The sequence below is a fragment of the Parasteatoda tepidariorum genome, chromosome 8, assembly GCF_982258835.1.
Source record: "Parasteatoda tepidariorum strain Cologne lab strain chromosome 8, Ptep-v5.0, whole genome shotgun sequence".
Lineage (NCBI taxonomy): Eukaryota > Metazoa > Arthropoda > Arachnida > Araneae > Theridiidae > Parasteatoda > Parasteatoda tepidariorum.
In genome coordinates this window covers 92,885,074-92,905,114 of record NC_141762.1, presented here as the reverse complement: position 1 = coordinate 92,905,114, position 20,041 = coordinate 92,885,074, and the positions used below count along the sequence as shown (strand labels likewise).

General features: G+C 27.9%; 1 long non-coding RNA gene across 2 annotated transcripts; it reads left to right on the top strand.

Annotated features, from left to right (window-relative positions):
* Positions 1–3,546: 3,546 nt before the first annotated feature.
* On the top strand, positions 3,547–10,704 carry LOC147806538 (uncharacterized). Of its 2 annotated transcripts, none has more exons than XR_015435945.1 (3): positions 3,547–3,741; positions 6,155–6,241; positions 10,413–10,703. It is a non-coding gene; the product is annotated as an uncharacterized LOC147806538 (long non-coding RNA). The 2 variants fall into 2 exon arrangements; XR_015435944.1 differs by lacking the exon at positions 3,547–3,741 and adding an exon at positions 4,564–5,439 and having other exon boundaries at positions 10,413–10,704.
* Positions 10,705–20,041: the final 9,337 nt, after the last annotated feature.

The following is a 20,041-nucleotide window of genomic DNA, read 5'->3' as shown; positions in this document are numbered from 1 at the left end:
ATTACAATTTATATGCTAAACTTAAGTATGCTCATTTATTGAACGCAATTGGCATTAAGTTATAAATAGGTGTTTTATGCCTCAAAAAATTTTAAGTAATGAATGAATAAATAAATAAATAATTATTCTAGCTTTGTCTTTTGTTTTTTAATCTTATTTCGCTTTTAATCTGAATTTTCTAGTTGTAGAAATATTTATCAATTAATATACTGTATAAGTATAATGTGAATGCGTATACGGTATATAATTGATATTCCAAATAATTTCAACTAGAACTCAGCTATATTTTTTTAAGTTACATATTCAATCGATAATTGAATTTCATATGGAAACCTTACAATTGTAAAATTTTATAAGCTATATTATCTCAGAGTCATGAAATAATAATCTACGTATATATTATTTGAGAATAAAAAATTTTTAAATTAAAAGAACATTATATTTAAGGATTCTCCGGACTTAAACGCGTAAGTGTTCTTATTTTATAATAAAAAATTTACTTTGTAAATATTTTATTTTCTTCTAATTTCATGATAGATGAGTCAGAAAACCATCAGAATGGTTTTCTACGTTTGATTTTGAACTTTAAAGGCCATATCACACTTAAGGAAATTTGTCCAACTCAACCTTCAACTCAACCTCAACTTCAACTCCGAAGACAACTCCGTCCGAAAACATAGGTGTGCTATACTTATCCGAGTTGGATCAACTGCTGTTCAACTCTTTCAGATCTCTTCGAAAAAGTTGATTCAACTTCACAATTCAACCAATCAGGTGGCAGCAACCGCATGGGATTATGGGATAGCACAAGTCAAAACAATATGGCGGCAAAGTTTATGTGAAAAAGCAGCGAATCTAATTTGTTATATATTAATTCAGGTGAGTTTTTAATTGAGTATTGATTTTAAAGTTATTTTATAAGAAGTATAAATCTGTTTCTATCCATTAAAGAAGTTTATATTATAAATGTGTTATGTTTTTAACCGTGAATTAAAAGCATGATTTTTTACGCCAAATTCGCCAATCTGAAGTAAATTTTGCAAGTACATAAAAGTAGTTTTGTTTTATATTTTGACATTACTTTAAATGATAAACAAATTTTATGAATTGCATTTAATCTTTTTCGTACGTAACTGTATATTTATTAGTATTCGCCGAATTCAAATATAGTTTTTTTTTTTACAATTACTTTGCTCCTTCTATAGTTCCGATAAGATTATACCAGCAATTATTCTAGAGTTGGTACTGAATTCAGTGATTTTGAATATTTTTTTACAAAGGAAAAAATTGTGTTATAAAAAGTAAACTTACTCATACCTAAACAATATGCTGACAGAATTAATTTCTTTGTATTATTTTATTTTTAAACTGTATATTTGTCAGTATTCGCGGAATAAAAATTTGTTTTTTTCCAATTACTTTGCACTTTCTATTGACAAGTGGGCCCACCTTGAAAAAACCCACTTGGGACGCTAAGTGGGTTTTATTAAAAAAAAATGTTTTTATTAAAACTTATTGATTCACATTTAATCTTATGTAATTTATTGTGTAGCATAAGTTTGTCAAATAGATCTGCATGCTTTATATGATTAAGTTTTTAATATTTATAAAGTTGAAGAAACTTGTATCTGTAATTTTGTATTACTATTAAAAACTTAAAGAGGGTTTTTTCAAAAAGTAATATTTAATGAAATTAGATTAGATGGAAATTTAAATAACATAGACTGTAAGGATCAATTTTTCAAATGCAGTTGCATTCTTTATATTATTAATAAGCAGGTTTTGAATAAATTATGAAGGAAGTTGAAAATATTTTTTTACCCGTTAAAGCGCCTAACAGGTTTTTTCAATGCAATTTTTTTAATAAAAAGTATTAATACACGTTTAACTTTAAATATACTAATATGTAGGTACTTTTTATATCTGCTTTTTTCATAATTTAATAGATTAATTTATTTTTTGAAATTAAAGATAAAGTTAAAATTATTTATCTAAAAAAGAAGTCTTCTTCTTAAGGTTAAATATTTGAAAAAATGGGACAAGTAACTGATACTCCTTGTAATTATACATAATTTTAATTTCACTTTCTATTAATCTTATTATAAAAACATGGAAAACCATTAAAAATTTATTTCAGTTTTTACTGATAATAAAAAACTTACTCATACCATAACAATATGCTGACAGAATTAATTAGTTGGTAATTTTTAATGACTGTTCCTTATTGTCTGTTGCCTTAAATACATTTGCTTCACCTTTCTTAATAAATTTTTTTACTTGTATTGCAGCAAAGATGAGTCAAAATTTTGAACAAGCTCCCGTTTGAGAAACTTTTAAATGGATCATCGAAATGGAGAGCACATTTATTGAACTCTTGAAGAAAAAAGAGAACATTTGGAATGTAACATCCCGCCACCACAGGAAATATCATTTAAGAGCTCATAAAAAATTAATCGAAACTGCTTTTGGAATAAATTGTTCACTTTTATCAGTTCTTTTTTTTCCCTAATTTTTGAATAGTTTGTGTTTATTCATGTTGAACCTTTAACAAAATAGTGCCGTTTAATAGCTTTCTTTTTTTTAAAATTCAGTTTCACATAAACTTTTAATTTTCTACAAATAGCACAATTTTTTTCAAATTAGAGTATTTCACTAAACATATATAATAATACTTATCGAACTCTTAAAAAACTATTTTAATAATTTTTCAAGAACTTAAAGTCAACATTAAAAAAATTAATTGCATTAATTTGGTGCAAAAAATTATCAAACTCCTAAATTTTGTTATAACTGTTTATTTTTACTCTTATATTAGATTTTGTTTTCTCCGTTGTAAAATATACATAGTAAATGTAAGTTGCAAAAAGCTATATTATGTTATTAAATATATGAAAAACTTAAAGGTAATTTATTTGAATAATTTAAAATAAGTACTATATGACTAAAGGTGAAGAATAATCTAAAAATATATTTATTAACTAAAGATAAAAATCCATTGCTACTTATGTGTTTAATTTATGATAATAAGTGAAATTAATACAGCATGCAACGAATATATTTATAACAAAATGGTGATTTTTTTTTCCTAATTTACTTTTCCAATATTAAAACTAATTATATATTTTTAACTTCTATGTCAAAGATTGCACAAACGAAAACAAACAGTTCTCTCAATAAATTTTCCTAACAGCCTAATCTCTGTCTTCGTAAGCGTCATGCTTTACTCCAAAGTGTCCTTCTCTTATCTTTTTTTTTCTTTAGCAAACTGTAAATGATCAAACTTGAAATTGCTGAGGAAGGATCCATTGCCGTCGATTAAATTAAATTTAATTACCACACGCGCTGAGTCTTTCGATGAAAATTTTTATCCGTCTATGTATAAAGCGCTAAATCGCCTAAAAAGAAAGAAATCACTCGTTTATCAATGATCAACTCTTTTCAACCGTATGGCAACCATAGTTCAACTGTTTCAGGTAGTAATTGAACAGAAAGTTGAAGTTGAGGTTGAGTTGGACGAATTTCCTTAAGTGTGATATGGCCTTAAGATTAAAAGAAACGCACTGTCTTGGCTGACCGCCCTCTTATAACCCTAAACTTTGGCGATCAGCTGAAATGGGTGATTGCCAAACGAAATCTATCGCCAACTGCTTGGATGCCCGCTTTTTGAACGTGATTGAAAATGGCGAAAATGTTTGAGCTGGACGTACTCGGAATGATTAAGCAATGAAACGAATTCGCTAGGTAAGTCATATTTTTAATTGTAAATTTACTATATTATCTCCAATGTTCTTTCGAATGCTAAGATCTGCACCATTTGCTCAATTAATTCAAAATGCCTTGGATATTTTTACTTGCTACCCATATATTGCAACTATCAGTTATCACTGACTGAAATCAGTTATTTTGCATCTATAGTTTCCTGTCATATCATAAACAAAATTATTTTTCAAAGCCATTTTCTAGATTTGATTGAGCTGGATTTTATATTTTGTCATCATGAAAATTTTATTTACAGGTAATTTTTATTAATTAAAGATTTATAATATAAGTGTATGTTTTAAAAGCATTATATTTTAAAAAATCATGAGATTTTAAATTTAAATGATGAGTTGATTTACGTTTATTTCAGAGACATAATACAAAGAGATTTTTTTTCTAGAAAATATATTAATTAAATTTTATTTTGATAGGAAGCTTTTGTATTGAATTTTCTTCATAACAGGGGAGAGTTCTTAAATCATATTCAAAATAGTTTTGTTTCAATTTTATTATAAACTTATGTTAAAAAGAAATTCTAAATATGAATCTGTAAAGAAACAGAAAAATTCTTATTTTGAATTTTAGATAATATTTATCATTTTCGTTCACAATTACTGCTCTTATTATTCTTTTAGATTGTCTAAACTATTACATAAATTATGAGCATGCATACTATAATCAAGAAATTTTATTCTATATGTATCACATTTATGTGCAAAACAATTTGTACACATAATTTAATTTTTATTTCAAATGCATATAAAATTATTATATTTCTTTAGAATATAACTCATATTAACAATTTAAATTAACTTATTTAGATTTTAATTTGAAATTAAATTTTTCATTTACTACAAACTATTTATATTTTTTTCTATCTATAATTTTTATTTTCTCAAAATTCCAAGATTTTTTACAGTTAATGTTTAAGTCAAAAACTACTATGTAAACCAAACCTTGCTTATTTCTTCTGTACTTCTGTCCCCTTTACTCTTTTTACTAAGGGATTCCATGGTGACATATTTAACTGTTTTCTTAAATGTTTAACCTTATTGAGATGTCGCAGATGAATGTATTAGCAAAGATGGCATTCATTAAAACTGACAGGGCAATATTCAGTCTGTGAAGAATGCATGACTAAGTTGCTAAAAAGAAAGTGTATGTATACACGACTTTATGTTTACTTATATATATGTTAACTAGATTCATGAAAACATTGTACTCTTGTCTTGACATTTAAGCCTGATCACCACAACTCAGCCCATTCAAACAAGAGAGAGTAGTCAAAGAACTGCATCAGACTTAGCACTTTGATGCTGTAAGGAAAAATATTCAGTCGAAAGTTTTTTCCCCTGATATTCTTCTTTGTACTACTTTACACAATGGAGAAAAATGTTTAGAGGCAATAGAATGTTATGAGTTAATTTAAGTACTAATTCTCACAACGGTTGTGGTTCTGCCCCTGAGGGACAGAGGGAAGATCGCTAAGAACATTGCCCCTGAATTATAAATACTCTTTCACTTTAAATATATTTGGTATATACAAAGTAACATTATACAAAACTAAGTAGAGAGATTACTGTAATAAAAATTTGTCTATTGCACAGAGATTCATCTAATTTTATTCTTTTTTTAGCTTAAATGACAGACAGATTAAGAGGAGCCAATACGAGTATTTCAGTTAGTATCAGTAGTTAGTACTATTGCTACTAGTATAATGTTTTTTATTTTGATTATTCAACTAATTGTATATTAACTGTGGCATTTTAAGTGTTTTAGTTTTTTTTCTTCAACTATATTGTTGTAGTATTCTGTTTGCAAATTAAAATTTTAATAAAATAATAAAAGTCAAAATAAATATCTTTTAATGTTTATCAGTATTTGTCTTTAATCAAATGTAGGTTAAGAAAAAGTCAATGTTTTGCTGGTTATTATCTTCCTCTATTATTATTAAACAATAAATTTATTAATATATTTTTTATATTAATTATTTTAAAAATTATTTATTCTATTTGCTTTATCAATTTTAGAAATTTATTATTTTAGCATTCAATCTCTAAAAATGGTGAAAGATTTTAAAAGTATTTAAATCTTACCTCTTAATAAATGAATTATCGTGCATAAGTATTCAACATGGTTGATTTTTACTTATAAAACTTTCAAAGTAATGTAAGGTCTTTTTTCTCCCTAAATGACATATGGGCTAAAGAAGAAAACAGAAAAAAAAGCAATGAAAAGTTTATAAACTTTTATTATTAAACCATATTTTTGTTAATATTGGTTTGATGCTGTGGTTATTTTTTAAAGATTTGTATTTTCCCCTTTAAGGTTAACATAGTTCTTGTATCAGAAAGTTAGTTGTTTATGTTATTTTTTTAAAAATTTCTTATTTCAGCCATCAGTCTGTTACTGTCTGATCGGAAAAACCAGAATTAAGTTTGCAAGTTGTGTGGTATAAGAGGCAGTCTAAAAGAAATATGAGGTTTGTTTTTTAATATTTGATTCTATTTAAATTTTACTTGCTGATTTAGTAGTATTAGCATAATTCATAACACAAATATTTATCATGTTTTCAAATAAACTACAGTTAAATAGTTTGGGCATAGTTATCCAGCAGCACAGTTTATTACTAGCAGTTTAGATGTAGAAACCATTATTTATTTCTCTTGAAACCATTATTTATTTATTTCTTAAGTTATACTTTAACAATACAAAGTTGAAAAGAAGCCCCTTTTTTTCTCTTTTGAATAAAAGGTTAAATTAATAGTATGTTACACCCTAAACTTAAAGTTACCAATAAGAAGTTATCAACTTTCCTTGATTTAGCAAGTTGAAGCAAGCCAGTCATTGGCAATTTTTTTATTTTTTTTATTCTAAAATTAGAACTGAAAAATCAAGTATTTCTTTCCTTATCAATGAGCAAGAAAAGTATTTTTAGAATATAATTTTGCAAAAAAGAAATTAATTGCTTTTTTATTTTTCAGCTATTTTATTGCTTCAACTCTTTATTTATTCTGTTTTTTAAATTAAAAATCAACTGAGGATGCAGATTACAACAGTTTTGGCTATACCAATCATTTCAATTAATGTTGTTATAATTAGGGCCCTATAAATTATGCGGAAATTTTTTAAAAATTATGCGGCTAGGATGCGGCGATTTTTAAAAATTATGCGGCAAGGATGCGGTGTCTTTTAAAAATTATGCATGCAGGTTGCGAATGACCCAGAAAACAATTGAAACTGAAAAAAAAAATCTCTTAAAAAAGTTCAACTTTCTTTCCTGCTTTAATAAAAAAAATTTTCAATGAATACAGTAAAGATTTCAACTAAATTACCTTCTTATGTATTGTACATCCATTTTCTACATCAGAACAATTATTAAAGTTTATTAAAATGAGAGAAGTTAGTCCAGAAGCTGCGCTTTCTTTCAAACTCTGTCTTTGTTTTGTGAAAATTTGGCCGTAGCAGGATACAGCTCTTTCACAGTCTACTGAATTAGGAAGCACTGAGAGCACTTGTCGTGCTTTTTTTTGTAAGTTCTGGAAATCTCTCTGAGACTAGCTCTGAATTCCAGAATCTAATTAAGTCCTGGTTTGAACATTCTTTTACATATTCTTTGAAAGCAGCATACTCGAGTTTTATATCTTGACCACTCATTCCTGGAATATTCTTGAATACATCGTCGTCTTCAATATTGAGGTTGACTATTTGTTCTGGATCGAAAACTCGAGCAGCTTTCATGAAGTTTAATGCAGGTTGACTAAACTTGGGCTCGCGTTTTTTGAATACGTCTAGTTCTGGAGAGTAGTAGGTATTCAACTTTGCAATTGTTTTTTGAAACACTTCTTGAAGAAATACGTTGCGTGAATCTTTTCGTGAGTATGATGCCTGAGAATTACATCGAAGTTTAGACCGCAGATCAAAAATCTTATTGTAAGCTTTGTGAATAAATACACCACATGTTTCGAAAAAGAGAAGAGTATCTATTAATATCTGAGCGTGTTCTGCAATGAACTGAAAGTCTTTGCAAACGTCCACCTGTCCATAAAGATTCTTGGAATTGAAAAAGAAGATATTTTTCAATTGAAAAAAAACCCTTAAGGAGAAATTTATCTGGTAAATGAATACATTTTGCTGAAAAATAAAAACTATACAGATATGCTGCGCTCACGCGGAAAATTGTAAATTATGCGGATAATTGTGAATTATGCGGGTTTCCGCATCTTCGCATAATTTATAGGGCCCTAGTTATAATGCTTTTTTAAATTTGCTGTTGTGTTTTTGTCAGAGTGTTGTGTTTTGTAAAGTTTTGAAAAATTCTTGGAATTAATCATGGACTTGGTAATTTAAAATGTAGATTTTATTATATTGCTAGTTTTTGAAATTTGGATTACATGTGCTAAAGTTTTTATGCTTACATACTTCATTATTTGTTTGATGATTCAAGAATAACATTACTACTATAAATGATATTTTTAAATTAATATTAAAATTTTGAATAATATTAAGGGTTCATGAATCAATAATCGAAAAGAACAAGTTCTGTTGTATCACAATTTGTGCTTCATGTTTTGTTTATCCAGTTGCAATGCTTTTAGTTTTCTTCCAGGTTGTTATGATCATCAGTTATTGTGATGCATCCTTAAATGTAGAGAGAAGGCTCCTTCATCGACTGAATTTTCAACCATGCTGGCCTGAGAATTATTACGATTTCCAGGTCAGTGCTTGTTGAAATTCCAGTTTTGATCCGTCGTGTCCAGTTTTCTATCAAATCAACATTAAGAAGGAAGTTATGATATTGAATAAGTATAAATTTTAATTTGTTTTAAAGATATATTTAATCTTGGTTTGTTTACGGAGTTAATATATTACGTTGTACTATATTTTATATTAACCTTATCTATTATTAATATTTATAGTTTTATATAAAGAAAATTCTATTAAAAATATATGTATATATAATTTATATGTATTTTAATATCTTACATAATTATTAATATGGTATCTCATCAAATTTTGTTTCATTATTGTCGCATCATTATTTTTTACACATTTTTTGTGGTTAAAAGTCCAAATTATTTTTTGTTGTAGTGAGTAAAACAATTAATTGCAAGAAATATGAAGAATTTCAATGTACTTTTACTATGTCTTATTGCCTTTATTAAATTTTACATACATTAAAGTTTTAGATTTTGTGTTTACGTTTTTTATTATTTGTAAGATTCTACTTATTAAACATTTCTGTAAATGACATTTTTAAATCTAATATTATAGTTCAGAATAATATGGAGAGACTAGTATAGAATTTGAATAGTTGAGAAGAAGCACAAGTAAGTAGCAATTGTATCACAAATTGTAATTTGTGCGTCTTCGTGTTTTGCATATCTAGATTTGTTGCAAGTTGAGACTTTCTTTTCATCAACTAATCAGGTGTATCCTTTAAAAGCTCCTTCAGCATGTCTTTGTCTTAAATGGGAGTGATGAAATTGCTTGTTATGACCATAATTTGTCGGAATAGAAATACCTACTGGAATACATGCTGTCAAAGACTTGTGTTGATGCTGAGTAAGTATAAGTGTCACATTTCTTGCCTAAATAATTGTTAGTGTGACAATTTCACTTGCTAGTCATTTATTGTTGCTGCCTCTCTGCATAAATCTAAAATTGGTATGCACCTCCGACATATTTTATATTTGTAGATATTTTAATCTCTTACATTATAATTAATTAGGTGTCTTTTTCATTGCATTATATCTATGTGGGGTAAAGCAATTTTTTGTGCTTCTAATTATTATATTGGATATAGTTACTTATAATAGTATGAAAATATGCATATTTGAATTAGTTACTTGTGTATATTGAATATTATTTGAAAGGAAATATGAATGACTAATAAGTTATACTTTAATAATACACGGTTGGGAAGAAATCAGTTTTTTTTTTCCTCTTTTGAAGGTTAAATTAGTATATTACACCCTAAATTTAAAGTTACCATTAATAAGTTACCAATTTTCTTTGTATAAATATCTTCAAATGGTATAAAAAATTGTTTTACATTTTATTATATTGCTACTTTTTAAAATTTAGATTACATGTGTTAAAGTTTTCTGTTTACATACTTCATTACTTGTTTAATGATGCTATGATTACATTACTACTATAAATAATACTTTTAAATTAATATTAAGAGCTCATTAATTTTAATAATTGAAAAAGCACAAGTTGTGTTTCATGTTTTGTATATGCAGTTGCAATGCTAATAGTTTTGTTCCAGGTTGTTATGATCATCAGTTAATGTGATGAATCCTTAAATGTAGAAAAAAAGGCTCTTTCATCCACTGAATTTTTAACTACTCTGACCTGAGAATTATCAGAATTGCCAGGTCAGTGCTTGTTGAAATTCCAGTTTTGATTCTTCAAAAATTCTGGGTACTCCAAATCAACATTATGAAGGAAGTGGAAATATTGATTTAGTATACATTTAAATTAGTTTTAAAGATATATTTAATAATGCATGGGTTATTTACAGAATTTATATATTATATAGTAGTATATTTTATATTGACTCTATATTAATTTGATTGAGTTAAGAAAATTGATTCAGGGTTATCTTTATAAATATAATGCTTTTAATTTTTTTTTTTTTTTTACAGATTATTACAATTTTCAGGAATCTTTTCATGAGTGGAATTTTAGAACTTAAGTGACTTTTTTGTAAGCTGTACTGTGATCGTTTTCTTCTAATTAGAAGAATCTGTTTGCTTCACTATTTATAAAAATTTATGCTAGGCTGTAATTAAAGTGTAGAAAATTTAACAATTACTATGATTTTTCATGAACATTATCAATTAGCTCAATATCAATATTATCAGTATCAATATTTTAATATGAAATGCAAATGCATACTAACAATGTACCACAAATTATTTTATAAATAATATATATGTGTGTGTGTGTGTGTGTGCATCTCTTTCCATAATGATTGAACGAAAGTTCTAAAATATTTATTAAAAAAATTTATCAGGGCCATGAAATTCAGCTAATTATGGAGCAAAAAACCAGGGTTGGGAATTTTTAACTTAATTTTTTCAGTGGTAAAATATTTTAGGCAATTAATTAAAGTTGTTTTATTAGACTATTTAAAAAGTATTTCATAAAAACGTTTTCTACCATTAATATTTTAATAAAAAGTAAGAAATTTCCCTTTTTCCTATACATTATGTTAACAAGTCTACTTACAAATATAAATGTATTGGAAGCATATGTATAGGAGTGAGTTATGCTGGCTCTTTGCTCCTCAGTTCTATACATAAAAATGCTGTTCTTCAGAATTATATAATGTCCTTTTTCCAGGGTAGGTATATAGTTCAATTACTTATAAATTAAAGATATCTTGTTTTATTTTTCTCTTGACATAATGAAAGTTTTAATATTAAAGAACATGGAAATTCTTATGAAACTTTTAGGCATAACACAATATACTTATAAATAATGCAGTATTGGATAAATGCATTTATTACTTTAAAAAACTTTAAAAAAAAATTAAAAAAATATCGAATCCCTGAAAGAACCGATTCAGGTTTTTTCAAGGAATGGGTTTTTCCAATTTCGTCTGATTTTGTCTTCATTTCTTTAAATTTTTGTAGTTTAGTCTTGCTGCATAAATAAATACCATAAATTTTATTCCTAACCAAGCCATTAATAATAATTATTTAAACATTTCATTATCTATGTCATTAGTCACAAGTAACAATACTATTTTAAATGAGAGTAAAAAGGTCCAATTACCTTTGTAGGATTTACCTATTCTGTTTTAAAATAGAATTATAAAAAAAAACTGCTAAATGTTTTAACAAAGAATTAAATTATTTATTTTAATTCAAATAAAGTTTTTTACTTGGTTGTTGTTAATTTACGTCGCACTAGAGCTGCACAATGGGCTATTGGCGACGGTCGGGAAACATCCCGGAGGATGATCCGAAGACATGCCATCACAATTTTGATCCTCTGCGGAAGGGATGGCACCCCGCTTCGGTAGCCCGACGACCTGCGCGCGAAGTCGAGCACTTTACGGTAGCACAGTTTAGCGAGGACCAATACCGCACACCCTCGGTCCCTACGCAGACTGATCCAAGTGGTCACCCACCCGCACACTGACCGTAGCCAGTGATGCTTGACTTCGGTTATCTGCTGGGAACCGTGTCTTAACGTCCACTGCGGGACGGTAAAAATTTTAATAATATTACAAAATAGCATACAATGCCTTTTATGTAGAGTTTCATTAGAATGAATTTATTTGTAAATATTAGTTAGAATATTAGACTTAGAATATTTTCACATCCTATGAAAAATATAAATATTAAGGAATAAAAGTTCAAATTATATTATCAATGTTTGAATTTCCTTATCGGTGTAATATTCTAATTTAAAAAAAATTGTTCTTTTAAAATTAAATTTTACATTACAACCGACATTTATTGTAACAAAAAGTTTAGGACCAGATATCAAATTCGTAGAAGTATGCTCCGAAATGCTATTGAAATATGGGAAATGTTGCAACAAGTTTTTACGGATTCGTTATCGAACTAATGAATGAACAACCGGTATAATAATTAACGTTGTAATGATACACTCAAGAGCCAAAACATTATGACCACCTCTTAATAACGAGTTGGCTCACCTTTAGCCCGTAACACAGTTGCAACCCGCCTTGGCATGGATGCCACAAGTCCTTGGTAGATGGCCGGTGACAGATTGTACCAGATGTTTAAGCAACGGTCACACAAATCCGAGATATTGCGACTCAGTGGTCTTTGAACTCTGAGCTGCCGTTTCATGACATCCCAAATGTGTTCTATCGGATTGAGATCCGGTGAGATAAGTGGCCAGGACATTAACTGGAATTCAGCGTCATGTTCCTGGAACTAGTCCAGCACAATTTGAGCCTTGTGACACGGAGCGTTGACCTGTAGGAAAATTCCATTTCTAGCTGGAAAAACAGAGGCCATGTAAGGGTGCAACTGGTCCGCAATGATGTTCAGATACCCTGTAGCATTCATGGTCTGCTCTGCCACAACCACGGGCCCCAGTGACGCCCAAGAGAACGTCCCCCAAAGCATGATACCGTCACCACTGCCTGTGTATGACCTACAGTACATTGAGGGAGCAACTGTTCGCCTGGAAGACAGCGTATCCTGACACTGCCACGGTGGGATGAATGATAAACCATGATTCATCTGACCAGGCAACTCTCTGCCACTGATTCATGGACCAGTCGCGATGTTCCCGGGCCCAGCGCAGGCGTAGTTGGCGATGACGCTTGGTTAGCAAAGGCACACGAGTGGGACGTTTGCTGCGTAGCCCCATATCCAACAGTGCCCGCTGAACAGTGTGCTCTGATACTACTCTACTTGACCCTGCATTGTATTGGGCTGTCAGCTGAGCCACTGTCTGGCTCCGGTTTTGCTTCACCAAGCGAAACAATCCCCGACGACCTCTTTCTTTGATAGCGTGTGAAAGTCCAACACCATGTCGTCTACTGCTGGCTTCACCGTCATTCATCCACTTTGCATAAGCACTAACAACTGTAGATCGCGAACAACCCACGAGTCATGCAGTTTCGGAAATACTTGTTCCGAGCCTTCGAGCCCTTACAATCTGCTCTCTATCAAAGTCGCTTAGATCCGCAGCCTTTCCTATCACACACAGAAGTAAGTGAAAGAATGATTCTTCAAACTCTCCAGCAACAGTTAATACCACTTCCACCTGATCACGTACCTTCCACGTCATCCAGGAGAGTTCGTTGCAAAATGTAGGGGTGGTCATAATGTTTTGGCTCTTGAGTGTATAAAAAATAAACTTCTCCAGAAATCCTGATAATTTTAAATAATTTTTTTATTATTTTATGTATTTCTTTAATAAATTATATATTAATGTCTTGTCTACAACCAATCATTTCTTGTTTACATAGCCTCTAAGATGATTTAAGGAGAAATTTAAGACAAAACAATAATAAAAGGATGGATACGAACAAAATTGATAAATTGGTTGCATATAAAACTATACTCATTTGTCCTGATATTTAGTTTTCAGTCATCTCTTCAGAAGATCTTTGTTGATAGAAAATATCAATTCAAAGATTTTGTAAAAATCGATTTGAAGAATCAAAAGATTTAGAATTTTGATCTAACATCTTTTTATTCGCATAATAGTGCTAGTAAAAATAGCAAAATCTAATAAATCAAACTTGAGGACCGCACGCTGTGTATATACAAAGTTAATTTAAGCTCTGTGATTTTAACCAGTTTATAACATCTCAAATTTACAATCCGCTATTAATATTTAATAGGATAAATGTATCCTAAATTTAAACATTATACTATAACTTAATAGTAAAGTAGAAAATTTCTTAATTAAAAATTTTTTTTCTTTCTCCCTTTAAGTAGCACTAAAACTTAATTAACTTTATTTCAGATTCATTGCGCATAAAAAAGTAATATTCATGCCGTGTAAAATGCATATACAAATCTTACTTAACACTAGATTGCCTAAGGAAGTCATTTTGACCGCTTTTTCATTTTCAAAAATTGTACGAATAATAATGCATAAATTTTTTTCCCAAGTGAAGTAATTTTTATTCCCTTAATATTTATTATTAGCTTGTTATATAACTGTAGATAATATAAAAAATTATAAAAATTACATAAATTAATTTTTTTACACATTAGCCATTCTTTCAGAATGCAATCATTTTGACTGCTTTTGGGCAATATAGGTATATAGGTAAAAATACTATAGGTAAAAGGGCAGTATGGGTGAAAATTACATAAATTAATTTTTTTACGCATTAGTTACTCCTTCAGAATGCATAGTAATACTTTTTCAGAGTGCAATATAGGTAATACTAAGTTTCAGTCTTTCTAGTATTAATTAAAAATGTAGTAAAATTTTTGTGATATAACTTTACAAAAAGGTTTTCATGTCTCCTTTTCAGCCGTGTTACTGAAGACCGTAAACTCTTAAATTACCGGTAGAGGAATATTTAGAGTATGTATTTTTTATTGTTCTTTGTACTGCGCTGAAAATTTAAGGAGTTACTCGTTTTTTTTTTTTTTTTTTTTTTAAATCCTGAAATGTGCCTCAAGAACGATTGCAAAATTCACTTTTTATTTATAGCATGTGAGCAGAATACCTTTTCTTCGTATGGACTGAAAAAAGCAAACAATGAATTAATCAGTGCTTAACCACATTGTGGAATATGCACAAGACAGAAAGACATAACAATTAAAAAAAAAGCGAAAATTTTTTAAATATTTTTATATAGTATTTAATTTAGCCTTAACGCTTGACTTTACATAATTATAATGAGCGAAACACATTTTCAGTTGTTCGTTATGATTAAACAGGGTCATGTTATGCACGAAAAAGATTTGCTAGATTTTTAAGAAACATATTATTTTACATAAAATGGTTTGATTAAAAAATATAACTAAATGTATTAATTTATATCAATTTATTTTAGAAGTTAAAACCCAATTTTTAAGCTGAAATAGTTTATCTACGCAAATATCTAATTTCAGAAAGAAATTTTCCATCCTTATAAGTTTTTTTTTTAATATCTAAATTTAATTTGTTAAAATCAATTATATATTGTTTATCTAATCTCTTCTGCCTTGATCTTATTTTCTTAAAAAAAATAGTTTTATTTTTAAAATTCAGTGATTTTTTTACGGAAAAAAAAAGGCAGTTATTGTTTAGAGAATATAACTATGATGAAGTTAAATTTATTCCTGTTCTGTTTTCTGCTCTAAATGAACTCTTAATTATCAAATCGTATACTGTTTATTAACTTTACTAAATGAATATAACAACAGTTATTAATTAGTTATTTGTAGAAAAAAATTATAACGAAATCATGTAAATATTAAAGAAGTTATCAAATACCTGAGTAAAATTTATATAAAATTTTTAAAAGCTTGTTTTATACATCTGAGAATGCATCCAAAGATTTTTTTATCGCTAAATAGTGTCAATTTGAATAAAAAAAAAAATTCAAAATTTCAGGAAATTGACTTGCATAACGAATAAAAGAAATTGAATAAATTTGCAATACATCGTAGTAAACTTGACATTTAGTGATAATCGATATACTTATATTTATTTCATTTAATGCCCAGACCAATCATATAAAAAATCATTATTATTGATAAAGGTTCAATTCTAAAAAAAGGACACATAAGTCATCTCTGCTAGAGTTAGCTAACTAGAAAAAAAATTCAAGTAAAGAAGAGTTAATCACTATATAGAATATATCATACAGTTATATTCAATATGAGTTTTACAATATTTCATTCATGTCAACAGGGTGCTCTACAAATGGGGATCTGAAATTTGCAAGTAAAACAAACACCATATTCTTAGAAGAATAAATAACTGGTGTTCATTTAGCATATGATACGAACATGCATGAGTAGTGCCTCTTAATGTAGTTTCTAGAGAGTTACGGGTGAGTGTGGAACACTTGAATAAAATGCTAGTTATTGAATTAACTGCTAAACGTCAGTCCTGAGATACAGTTGCAGATACATAAATTATAGTTTTGAAACAAATATTTATCACTCTAAACACAAACCAGCAGGAAAACTTCATGAAAAAAAAACATTCTCACGTGCTTATGTAAAAACTGAGATATGCTTTTATCCTGACATTATATGTAATTAAATTAAATAAGTGGCAATGAATGATTTAAAAAAACAAACGTAACACATTATTAAAAAAAGAAGGAAAAAAAACCAAAGCATTTACGCATGATATTGATTACTTTTTTTTTCAAACCTCTTCTTAACGTACTTAATGAATATTCAACTAATCATCTAAATAATAATTTTCTAAGAAAAATTACGATCGCAACAGAATTACATAATTGGGTATAAAATATTATACAGCTAAATTTCCGAAAGCAAATATAGAAGGAAAAAAAAATCTATACACAGAAATCAATACAAGTATATGTACCTTTGTACTATGTTAGCACTTTGTTGTAAAATACCTTGATAAGTATGAATACTATTTAATTCGTTAGAATCCGGAAGAAAGAAAAAGAGAGTACATACAGTATATTTATTTGATTTGAATTAACTCGCATGAGTCTGAAAAAAAAAATACGCTTGCAAACCTTTCTTGCAACGATTTTTAAAAATAATTATTAGACGATTTCACCACTAATTTAAAAAACATATCATCAAAGAAAGCTCTTATTTTATTAAGCATTCAGTTAATTCCTTCTCCTCAGTTAAGTTCATTGACAGTTAGATTTTTATTGGATGTCATTGATACGTGACACCGATATGGTTGACACTGAGATATGATCACACACAAAAGTATCAAATTTAAATTAAATAACTGCCATTTTTGAAGAAGATAATTCAGTTGTTCTCTAATCCGGGCAGTTAATATATATTTTACGAATCCTTATAAGTAATGGAATAAAAAACGTGTGTAGGGATCAAATTAATATTTAGGAGAGAAAGAACGCACACGCTGCTGAACTTTGATCAAAAGCATGATATAACGAGGTTAATAAGAGATGAAGGATTAAAATCATCTGAAATTATTTTTATCGAGAACAAAATTTTAAGGCGTTTGTGATAGAAAGCATATTTCAAAAAAATCAAAAGGTATTTTTTGTCTCTTCCTGACTCAAAGAACATTTGGTTAGAATTTTTTTTTTCTCCAGATATTTCAATATACATATATGAGATATTTCAAAATACATATATCAGATATTTCAATATAACATATATCAGATATTTCAATATAACATACTAGAATAAGTTATTAGTAAAATAATAAAATCATAGGAACCCGAGTACTTAAGTTTTTTAATTTTAACACTGTAAAAAAAGTTCATGTTTATTTTATCATTTGGATATTTTCGCCATTACAAATATAATACTATTTGCTCGAATTTTATTCAGATGTTGACAAAAGACAACCTGATGAACCGTCAAATTTTCTAACAGTAATGTATAAGAATCATTTTTCACTTAAAAAAAAATAATAATAATGGTAAGAAGGGAAGCAGAAAATAAATCAGTTTATTGAATCAAATTATACAGGCAAGTTCATCATAATTCCAAATTCTGGACGTATCAGTTTTATAATAAAGCATTTACTCTGGTTTTTGGAGTGGTTAATAATGGTATAAATATTTTTCTTCCTTGCTTGAATAAAAATTTGAGAAAACAATCATATTTTGCATTATACGTGAAGGGAAACCACGAAAATATCTTTCAGATGGCTTGATTCCATTTAGAAGTTCAGTAATCGCAATGAATTTTTTTTTATAATGAATCATTTTTCAGCATCTTTGAGAGACTTCTTTGTGACTATAACGAGATGTTATTCAAATTTTTGTAGTTTTTAACCGAAAATCAAAGTAACTCGCTATTTTAGTATCGGAATAAAACCATATTTACGTTATAAAAATAATTATGTTTATAAAAATAATTAAGTTATAAATAAATTAAAGTTAAGTTCAAATAATTAAGTTAATTAATTATTTTAATTAATTAATTATAAATTAAGTTAAAATAATTAAGTTAATAAATAATTAAGTTGTAAAAATAATTAATTATAATCAAGATTAAATTGAAATTAAAATTATCAAATTTCGCGTTACACGCTATGAAAAACAGACAAAAATGTTTTTCAGATCGCTGTTATTGGTATATAAAATAAAATAATTTGCAATTTAAGTATCGGAGTAAAAATTATAGATAAACATTTTTTCATTGTTATTATCCTTAATAGATAGGGTACCATCTTTCTGAACAGAACGAAAAGCTCTTCTTATTAACTCAACCCAGAAATCAAAGTGTGAGCTTTTTTATTTTGTGAATGTAATGAAACACCCTTATTATGCTTAATTCAATTCAGAGATCAAAGTAATTAACAATTTAAGTATCAGAATACAATCATATTCATGAAAGTTATAAGAATAATTTATTTTAATGAAGATTAAATTAAAGTAATCAAATTTGTGTTACATGCGAAGGAAAACCACGAAAAAGTCTTTTAAATTGCTTAATAGTAATAGGTTTCCAGCTTAATGTTGATTATCGCAATAAAATTATTTTTTAATAATCAATAATTTTTTTTTAATCATCTTTGATAAATAGTAAATGCTGTGAAATGCTCTAAATTTTTTTTGTACTTTTTTGAATTTTTGTAGGCCACCCAGATATCAAAGTTACTTGTAATTTAAATACAGGAATGAAATTATATTTTGAAAGACTTCTTGAATGAAAATAATTAGAATTTAGATTACGCACAAATGAAAACCATGAAAAAGTTTTAATAACTAACTAACTGAACGCTAACAGGCAATTATGAGACTCTATCTCAGCAATTATTAACATTTTCCAATTTATTGTTCTTCATGAAATTAAGTGCTTTGGGCAGCTTAGATTGCTTATAAAACTGTTCTATTTTATTTTAATTATTTTATTTATATTTTAGTTACTTTTATATTTTTTATATATTTTTAATAAGCACTTAAATTGTTTTTTTAATATTTATTTCAAGTATTTGAATTTCAGAACAATATAAAAATCAATTTTTTAAAATACATTAATTTTTTCATTTAAAATTTACAAATTATAAATCTTTAAAAAAAATTTGTTCAGATTTTTCTGGCACAGAGACAGAATGTTATTATTTATCATAACAATTTATGAAAATCAAATAAAAAAAATAGAGACCGGTGATGTGTCCAATGTTTCGTTCACCCTGACATCTGTTTGGTACAGTGATTGATCTTTCCATCTTTATGTCTTTGTTTGAGTATACGCAAGCAAAGGAGAGGATACAAGCATCTATATTCATTGTCTACGAAGTACTTCGATTGGTTTAAATAAATTATCAAACTGAGCATGCGCGTTATTAAAATTCTGCCAAGCAAAAATGCTAAAAGCGCCATTCTAGTAAACCTGACAAAACGATTAAGCGATAACGATAAAAACGATGATGTAATCGACCAATCAAATGCCTCTATTTATTAAAAAAGCGGTCAGCCAAGCAACAGCCTAAAAGAAAGAAAATCCACGCAAAATGAAAATTTTCATTTGTTCTTATTTGGTCCCTAAACCTTACACTTAATCAATCAAATTACATAAGATTATATGTTTCGGTAAACTTTACATACCTTAATGTTTGAAGTTACTTGATTCAGAAAATTATGAGTCGTAAAGTTTAAATAGACTATTCATATTAGATCATTAAA